This window comes from Strongylocentrotus purpuratus, unplaced genomic scaffold (genome assembly GCF_000002235.5).
Source record: "Strongylocentrotus purpuratus isolate Spur 01 unplaced genomic scaffold, Spur_5.0 spur5_scaffold_18, whole genome shotgun sequence".
Classification (NCBI taxonomy): domain Eukaryota; kingdom Metazoa; phylum Echinodermata; class Echinoidea; order Camarodonta; family Strongylocentrotidae; genus Strongylocentrotus; species Strongylocentrotus purpuratus.
Window position 1 is genome coordinate 6796875 of NW_022145603.1, and position 9780 is coordinate 6806654.

Genomic DNA, 9780 nt, shown 5'->3' on the forward strand with positions numbered 1-9780 from the left:
GTTTCAGAAGTTTAACGTTTAACCTGTGAGTTGAATTTATGAACAGAGTCTGGTACAAATGAATATCTGAATCGTGAAAGCCGGGTTGGGGTGGGGCGAAGTCGGATACCAGAACAATTAAATGAATAAAATAAATGAAGTGGGTGGGTATTGTCTTTCATGATTGCATAGACTTATCAACAATTTGCTCAGTACAATGAAACTCGACAGAAGCTAATTCTACCCCAAACAAAGGATAAAATAAGGAAAGACGGAAAGAGAAAGTGATATAATGATTTAAAAACCCAAAGAATACCAAGAAGGTGAAAGAAGGAAAAAACAAAGAATAACATTAGAAAAGACAGAAAGAGAAATGTATAGAAAGATAAAAACAAAGAATAACATAAGAAAAGATGATGGAAGGAAGACACAAAGGATAACATAAGGAAAGACAGAAAGAGAAAGTGATAGAATGATAAAAAAGGGAGAAAGTTATAGCGCACGCAAGAAATTATTCACTAACATTGTCACTATTGGTGCCGCTGGCACTGTTAGTGAGTTGTTAAAACATTACCACTACTGTTGGCTTCTGCGCGGCCTTGAAATGTTAGGCTAACGGCGCTGTTTGTGAATTCAACTAACATTACGCTTATGTGCGGCCAAAACAGCCCTATCGGTACTGTTAGCACGCTGTTTGCGTTAACAACGTTTCTGTGCGGCCGCCCCTGGTCTATGCACGCCTGTCTACTCGCGCAACTAGCGACACCTTGGTCCCACCCCCCCCCCCCCCCAGTCTTGAGTTGCATCAAATGAAAGAAGAGGATCTGAAGTTTACAAATATGTGTTATTTATCATTTTTAGAGTGATGAAGTTATGATAAAACATTAATAAGTCTTGGTTTCGTTTTTTTTTTCTGGGACGCACTGTATTGTTTTGAGTACCAAATAAAATATTACTTGAAAAAAAGAAAAAGTATATTTGTACCAGTCGTAATATAAAATGCTTCCTGGGAAGAGATTGGTAGTGACGTTAAAGATGTCAGCCTATATGCATGCCCGCCTTATTTATCGCGTCCTGTCTACTCGCGCATCTAGAGACACCTTGGTGTGGGAGGGGGGGGGGGCACAGAGTGCCTCCCACTTTCCAAGTTCCTCACGAGTGCTCCTTTTTACATAGGAAAAGTGCCGCTTTCCCTTGTTTACCTCTGATGAGTGCCATTTTAATTTAGACACATGTCCATTTTTCATTCTCATAAATGCCCTTTTATTTCCAAGTAAGTGCTTCTTTTAACTTTTGAAAGTTCCCTCTTCACCTATGACAATTGCCCTATTCCAATTTAAGAGGTGCCCCTTTTATTTGAAGGCATGTTTACGCATTGAAGTATGTAGCGTAGGTCCGACGGCTTTAATTCTTCTAAGAGGGACCATGGTAAATGGCACTAGCACTAGCACTAGCACATCGACTTGAAGCATCCGGGTAAAACAAAACAAGTCACTGCTCTGACCCATCGCGTGCTTAACAATAGACCTAACCTAACTAAAGAAGGTAGATCATACAAGACAAAAGCCAAAAGGCGGGGTCGCTCAATGTTAACTTGATATGGCTAGAGCGCCCATGTCTTCGCATGTTTACGCTCATGCGCGTTTTTGGTGTAAATCGAAGACTCGATGGTACACATCGGTATCCTATTACAGTACATGTTCGAAAATACACTTGTTTCTAGGAATATAACATCCCTAGAAAGATCTGTAAATGTACTGCATAACCGAGGATCGACCTTTTCCAAGCAAATAGAGAACCTAAATAAACGTATCCCCTATAAAAGGGACCATCTGATGTTAAAAGTCTGGAACCGATGACATCCTCGTTTCGCGCGTGGTTGTCAAAGTGAAGGTACAGCCCTATGATTGTCTTCGTCACCCACCTATCCTCCCACGCACGCACGTATCATGTATACACACACACACACACACACATACTTGCACAACGATTACTCTCTTAAAGATACATGTTCCTTTTGCAGCCAACATCGAATTCTGTAGAACTTTGCAGGAATTATGAATGTGTCATGTATGTCCTATCTGTTAAATTTAAACATTAGCAGTTTCCTGGGGCGGTATTCTGAACCCTGTGTTATCTCTAATACTGTTGTATCTTTGAAGATAAGATAAAGTTGGTATTCTGAACATTGTTGTAACTTTTGTGTTATCTTTTGTTGTATCTTTTCTCTCATCTTATTGGCCGCGCCTGCGCTCATACTTTGGTGCGCTTGTAATTGTGCGTATTATTAATAGAGTGGCATTTAATCCTCATTTGCATATGCGCACGGGAGATAATATGTCGAGATAATTGGTATTCTGAAAGTTGTATCTTTTATCTTATCTTATCTCGCATGGTATTTACAACAATATTTACAACGGGTAGGGGGTTGTATCTTTCGTGGTGATATAATGGCGGCAATATTTTTTGCCCAGAACCAACTTAGTGCCAATAGACGAGTTAGAAGAAGATTGTTTGTTGACCGGAAACATCACAGATGAGAACTTTCTAAGATATTACATGCTAGGATATGACGATTTTAATGCTCTCATCTTAACCAATATAGTGAAAGCGTGATTTGTCTTCATGATCCACATTCAACAGCGCATAATGATGACGCGCGTAATAAGTGCTCAAATAACTAATTACGCCCAAGATTAATATGCGCTAGGCGCATCTTCAGATATGGCATAAAGTATTTCTAGTGGTTGACCTACTTATCATGCTTATATAAAATAGATTTTGATTGGTAGGGTCCACAAAAAATGGGCGTGTCATCAATGGTCAAAGATAAGATAGAGGCGGTCCTTCAAGAGATAACACAGGGATAAAACAATGTTCAGAATACCAACTTACAACAATATTAGCGCTGTGTTATCTCTGGAAGATACAACAAAAGATAACACAAAATTTACAACAATGTTCAGAATACCGCTCCAGGTATTCAAATTATGCAAGGAAACCCGTTTACCCAAGCTTCGCCGTCAGTCACTATTAAGTGACTGACTGACATCTTTTTTTCGTTGGTATTAACAAACATAAAATGAGCTGTAACAGGTACGTGATCGTTTGTCTATTTCAATAACCCACTACTTGTAATAGCCAAAATTAAACTGATTGAATCTGTGTGCAGCACAAAACGTACGGCCATTCGGTAAAAGGGTCTTAAAACCAGACTATTACTTAGGCGACTGTAATCACTTCAGTCGATTCGACAACTAATAGTCATTATTTTCCCACTAACAGCCATTTTCAGGTCCTTTCGTTTTGAAGGAAGTTCTAAATCAGTTTTTTTCTTCAAATGCAGTTGGAAGCTAACACTTTTCGGGCCTGCAAATGGGACATAGTCTAGTACCTTTTACAATGATCTTGAACAAAACATAAGGATAATTTTGATAACAATAATGTGATACTAATGATAATAAGTAAATGATAAACAATAACAAATGATGACGATGATGATGATGTTGATGATAATGAAATATACTTCATGAATTACACATTGACTCAATTAAGTATGCAGCGGTCTTCCCTACTGGAATATTTATTTTAGTGTTTCGTGATCCTATGTAAACAAATATATCATATCAACAAGAATATATATAAAAACATGGAGCCTTGTTAAAATAATGAAAGACTTATAAGGGGTAACACTAGTACTGTATAATGAATTGCTTTGGAGGGAAATGAAGATATATAAAATAAACAAAATATATATTACATGTTAAGAAAAAAAAATCTTCATTTTTTCAAATGGCAATGACCCAAATGTGATGCCTGCTTTATTTAAATACATCAGACGTACACTTTTTTCGTTTGTTCCCAACCAAAGTCATTTTGGCTTCACTATTTTAGCGGAACGTTACAAAACAAGTGGTGTTTACAATGTTCATATACTAAGCCTATCCGTTTAATAATAAGCAGAAGAAAAAGTCCTAGCTACAAAATCCTTTAATTGCTTTATTTCCTGGTGGTGGTGATGGTGGTGGAGGAGAGGGAGAGGGAAGGGTGGGGGAAGGGGGTTATTTTGGTGCCTGGCAAAAATGTTTGAGGTAAAAGTGCCAAAGGTAAACATTCTTATTTTTATTTTCATAAAGGAAAAATTCAACGATACTGGTTGTATTGTTTTAGCGCGCTGGATTTACCACATATGATCACATCATGTTGTGTATTTAATACCTTTTTTCATATGCAGTGCTCATATATTTATACCAAAAACAAATCCATTAAAAAGTGTACTCATCTAATATATATATACATAAAGAGAGAGAAAGAGAGAGAGAGAAAAGGGGGTGTTATACTTCCATTAACATAAGCATTTGAACATTAACTATAGAAAACTAGATTTGTACTATTCCAAACACTTGAAATTTGGCCACACTGAAAACATGACGTAGAAATCAGATCTTTAGATTATAGTTTATGGATCATGTGTTTCTATATATTTGGAGAAAATGAATATCAGTTACTTGATGAATAATATATGAATGATGATATAGAACGCTTTTTAGATTAATAATGCAGCCATTATACACTCACATATACAGTAAATTATATTCAATTATTTTATATATTTATATTTAAATTAATTTTTATTTCATTAGTTTTATGTTTCTAACAGAGACTTGCTGATGTGAGTTTAGCATGATTACATCAATTCAATCAGTCAACCGTTAGCCTATTTAACAGAGAACCAATCTTTCTATTATAAGTATTCAACTAATTCACTATATTCTTTTCATCCGAATTCCGTTGTCATATTCCTTCTTAATCCGTAGGTTATTTCTTGATGATCAATAATGGACTAGAAATTGATCCACACTGTTGTTCTGTAATGAAAAGAAATAGATGAAAAGAAAAATCAAAGTTTGAAAGAAAATACATATGAAATTATATTAACGTGTACCAATCACCTAAAGGAAAACATTATGTACTGCTAGAACGTATAAAACCAACCTTGAAAAACAGAAAAGGGCATTCTATGGCATTCTGTGGGTTAATGAATAACAGAATTATTGAATATAAAGAAGATAACAAAGGATGACATGCAAAAGTGCTCACGGAACAAAAGTTGGACTTCAGTTTTGTGGTGCGAGCCGTATTTTAAGCGAGTGCGATGGTTGCCGTGAAAAGTCTACTCACAAAATGCTCTGATATTAATAGAGTGTAATTTTTACTTGCAAAATCTCTTTACAGTAGTAATATATTTAAAGCTCATAATGTGTTGATATATTTTTATTACATGGGGGGGAGGGGGAGGGGGGAGTAGTGAGCATTTTTTGTTTGGCCCTCGAAAATTTGAAAATTTGCACCCCCCCCCCAAAAAAAAAAAAAAAAAAAAAAATCTTTTCCGGGGGAGGGGGCTGACCCCCCGCCGCCCCCCCCCTCCCCTGGATCCGCCACTGTGTACATGTATGTCTAGGGAACTTCAGTATATTAAGACTGGAATTAGCTCATTTTCCTGAGACTTAATGTCAAAGTGGAGGTGTCGTAGTTTATTGGTTCATTCAAATGATCCCAATCCAAGGGCCGAGGGAATTGATGCATATTTACTAATTTCTACCCAGGTACTAAATGGGTACCAGGCAGGATGTAACAATCACTGCCGTTGGATAAGCATTGTCCATTGCCAATACATTGATCTACATTTGCCACTCTCCACCAAGGTGATAAATGGGTACCCGGTAGGATGCGAAAGCTAATGTGCTTAGATAAGCAAGTGGGCGCCTGTAAAAATGACACCTGGCTGGAATGCTCCCCATGGAGTGGAGAATGTGCGCACATTGTTTGCGGGTAAGCCTGGATCCGATGACCTGGGTAATAATATATATATATATATGTGAAGCGCTTTAAGAGGGCCTTTGGTCCTGACAAGCGCTATGTAAGACCTAGCTATTATTACTATTGTTGTTACTATTATTGTGAGTATGTGTAAACAGGAAAATCATAGCTGATTTGTATTATTTACAGTATAAATCTATGTATCTACTTATTATTTGCTAGTTTATAACCTAAACTACGCAGCCATCGAAAACTAAAAAAACGCCACATTCGTGCATGCCCCACCCCAATACATCACCTTCCCAGGGTTCAGATGCGCAACCGCACGCCCACCATATTCCCCGTTAACGAGCCGCCAGAGACAACGCTTCGGACATGTTGCCGGTGAGATTTGTTCTAATTTTCGGGGGCCAAAACAAAAATAAAAATTAGTGCTCACTAATCCTATCTTTTGAAGACAATGTGTAATTCATAACTTTTGGTAGAACGGACGCCTTTTCAATGTTTAAAGCAGATAAATGGCGCCATAAAAGTGCTTTGTTTTAGCATCATCATCATGTTTCATGAACAATAAATCACACACACAAATTAAACATTCAATAGACCCGTTTACTAATGGTATGCATGCTATTTGAACAAATATCTATCTTAACTTCTCAAAAGTAAAAGAGGATTATCCGACATAGCAAAAAAGAATGTATTAAAGCAAAGTGGATCCCATTCATAGAGATGCAACTATTAGCAGGTGAATGAAATGGCTGATAATGTGGGGAGAAGAAACTGTATCAATTGAAAAGATTAGTTAACAGGTATAGTCAATGTAATTATTAAGTGTACAGCTACATATAATTTCGTATGGGTATTCACATATTGACATTTTCTACGGATATTTCAAGCAGTGCCATAGCTCTAAGTGCCCCTCTATGCATTGGTGATTTTTAATGATGAGGTTTTTTTGTTGTTGAGAAAGTTACATATTGTATTTAGGATCTTTTCCCCCTATTATATGAAACAGTGGTGAACAAACGGGGAACAGACACGTAAGAGGCTAAAATAAAACACCTTTTCATTTTCCAATAAATTCAATAAGTGAAATTGTTTAAAGCAAGCAGATGGTGACGTTAAAAAATTTAAAGAATTTTCAAAAACTTGTGTACACAACACTTTGTACTATAAGAGAAAGATAGCGAAGTGCTGGTGTTTGAATCCTGCATATTGTTCATATTTGGGTATATTATTGAAAGCCTTTGGTTTATCTATTACATGATAAATGCCATTATGATATCGAACAGGGAGATTATTTCTGTGGTATATAAAAAGTTATAAGAAGTTAAAACACATCGACAAGGAAACTGTTTATACCAGTGCATTAGTTTCTCGCAGTCGATCCAATGTTTGGCAAACAGCATACCGGCGTTCTTGAATGGACTCGTAGTCCCCAGAACCCTTCAAAGAATCGTTTACGTAGACACCTCTGTTTCGGCAAATTGAATAGTCATACTGCGCCTCACTGAAGAAGAAAAAATAACTTTGTTATATATTTTGTTACATTTAAGAACTATGAACAATATCTTCACAACATTTACAAAAAATGCTGAAACAGGCGACCATGCGTGAGAACTGTGATTGGTCAATAAAGTGGTTCACTTCATCTCATACTAAACATAATGATTACAAATCAGCCGATACAAAGGATATAATATCACCAAGTCGAAATAAAAACCCAAACCAAAACTAGTTCACATGAAAGAGGTATCCATGTATACAACAATTAAAAGCTCTTTCTCGTCCTCCCTCTCTCCCTCTCTCTCTCTCTCTCTATATATATATATATATATATATATATACATTCATTTAAACAAATAGCTATATATAGAGGTAGACAGTTTGATAGATTGGTATATGGATTGTTAGATATGTAGATAGATATACAGATGAGTAGGTAGATAAAGGGAAAGAGAAAGAGACACAGATCTAAAGTTACATTTATAGAGGTAGACAGTTTGATTAATAGGTATATGGATTGTTTATATGTAGATAGATACAAAGATGAGTAGGTAGATAAAGGGAAAGAGAAAGAGACACAGATCTAAAGTTACATTTATAGAGGTAGACAGTTTGATTGATAGGTATATGGATTGTTAGATATGTAGATAGATACAAAGATGAGTAGGTAGATAAAGGGAAAGAGAAAGAGACACAGATCTATAGTTACATATATAGAGGTAGACAGTTTGATAGGTACATGTATATGGATTGTTAGATATGTAGATAGATATACAGATGAGTAGGTAGATAAAGGGAAAGAGAAAGGGACACAGATCTATAGTTACATATATAGAGGTAGACATTTTGATAGATAGGTAGATAGATAGGCAGCTGGATTGATATATACGTAGATAGACATATAGGTATAAGGATGAATTTGGTTTTTGGACGATTACCCCCTGGTCAATCACCCCCGGTAAATTACCCCCCCCCCCCCCAGGACAATCGCCCCGAGGACAACCAGCCCTGCAAAATTACCCCCTAGGATAACCCCGGGGACAATTACCGCCTGAGGACAATTACCCCTTCGAAAATAACCCTCTATGGACAATCACCCCCTCCTATGAGGACACTTTACCCCCTATCAAAAAAATGTTCTTGCATTAAGAACTTATCATAAGGGTGGATTTCCCCTTTAATGAACAAGGGAGTATTCCGGAGGGGGGGGGGGGGTGGGTACTTGAAGTTGATCGTTTTTGCCTAAATGAAGGTGCCATCCTTTCTTTTTTATTATCGAGTCCACTTTATGCAAAAAAGTGCCACTTTTTTGCAAACATACACATAAACATACACATGAACATACACTTATACATTATCATGTTTGCAAACATCATGAAATTATGTCCCCATTTCTTGAAATGTTCTTGTTCTTTCATAAAGACAGCTTTTTTTCTCGAATATTTTTTCTGGGGATGTTAACGAACAATGACTTATCTGGGAACGTCCTCGAATTCTATGCAGAATGTCTAACAATCATGCATACACCGTGATAAAATGGAGTTATACCACTCGGCATGATACCCCTTGGTACTCGTTAGGCAGGTCCAAAATACATGTATGCCCCACCATTGACCAAGTATTACTGAATTGTATTATGGCATTGTCACCATGGAATTGTCAACATAAAAGTACCATTTAATTTTATGTTTAGTCTGATTCAAGCTCTAGTAGAGCTATCATCTTGCTACAGTCGTCGTATATACTGAAATTGATTCTTGGAAATTATTCCCCTGGGCAGTAACCCCCGGCTAATTACCAGCGGGAAATTAATTTCCTTGGACAATCACCCTTCCCCCCTCCCGAAGACATTTACACCCCCGAACAAAAATTATCGTTATATAACCAACTTATCTCCAGGGTGGACTTTCCCTTTAATGAACATGGGGGAGGTGTACTTGTCCTAGGGGGTAAGTTTCAGGTGTGGGTGAATATTTGTCTTTTGAGGGTTATTGTCCACGGGGTTGGAGGGGGGGGGGAAATCTCATATGGGGTAAATTTACGTTGGTAATTGTCCTCGCGGATGGCTTTCCTTGGGGTTAATTTTCGGGGAGTGATTGTCCTTATTAAGGAGTGCAATCATAGATGTGGTCAGTACATTATGGGAAATAATAGGTTGGACTTGCTCATTTGTAAGTTTATCGTAATACTCACGCGAGCATTAGTTTCGCTGCTTGATTTCGTCTGACACCTTGAACAAAAACGCAGCAGACCAAGCTGAAGAAGATGAGAACAAAACCGAATAACCCCAAAGCAAGAATAATGATGGCTCCGTTTGACAATCTTTGAGGAGCTGGACAAAAAAAAGAAATATGCGATTATGAAAAACAAGACCAGACAAATATACATGTACGGGAAATCATTTGTGACTGTGCAAAGAAAGGAGAGTTACCTTACATTTTTTTCTTTTTAAACTGTAATTATAATCATATATAT

General features: G+C 37.1%; 1 long non-coding RNA gene across 1 annotated transcript; it reads right to left on the bottom strand.

Annotated features, from left to right (window-relative positions):
- Positions 1-4557: 4557 nt before the first annotated feature.
- Positions 4558-9645, bottom strand: LOC115925310. Its single transcript, XR_004064615.1, has 3 exons — positions 9499-9645; positions 7162-7309; positions 4558-4847 (listed from the first exon to the last, which is right to left on the bottom strand). It is a non-coding gene; the product is annotated as an uncharacterized LOC115925310 (long non-coding RNA).
- Between the last annotated feature and the right edge of the window lie 135 nt (positions 9646-9780).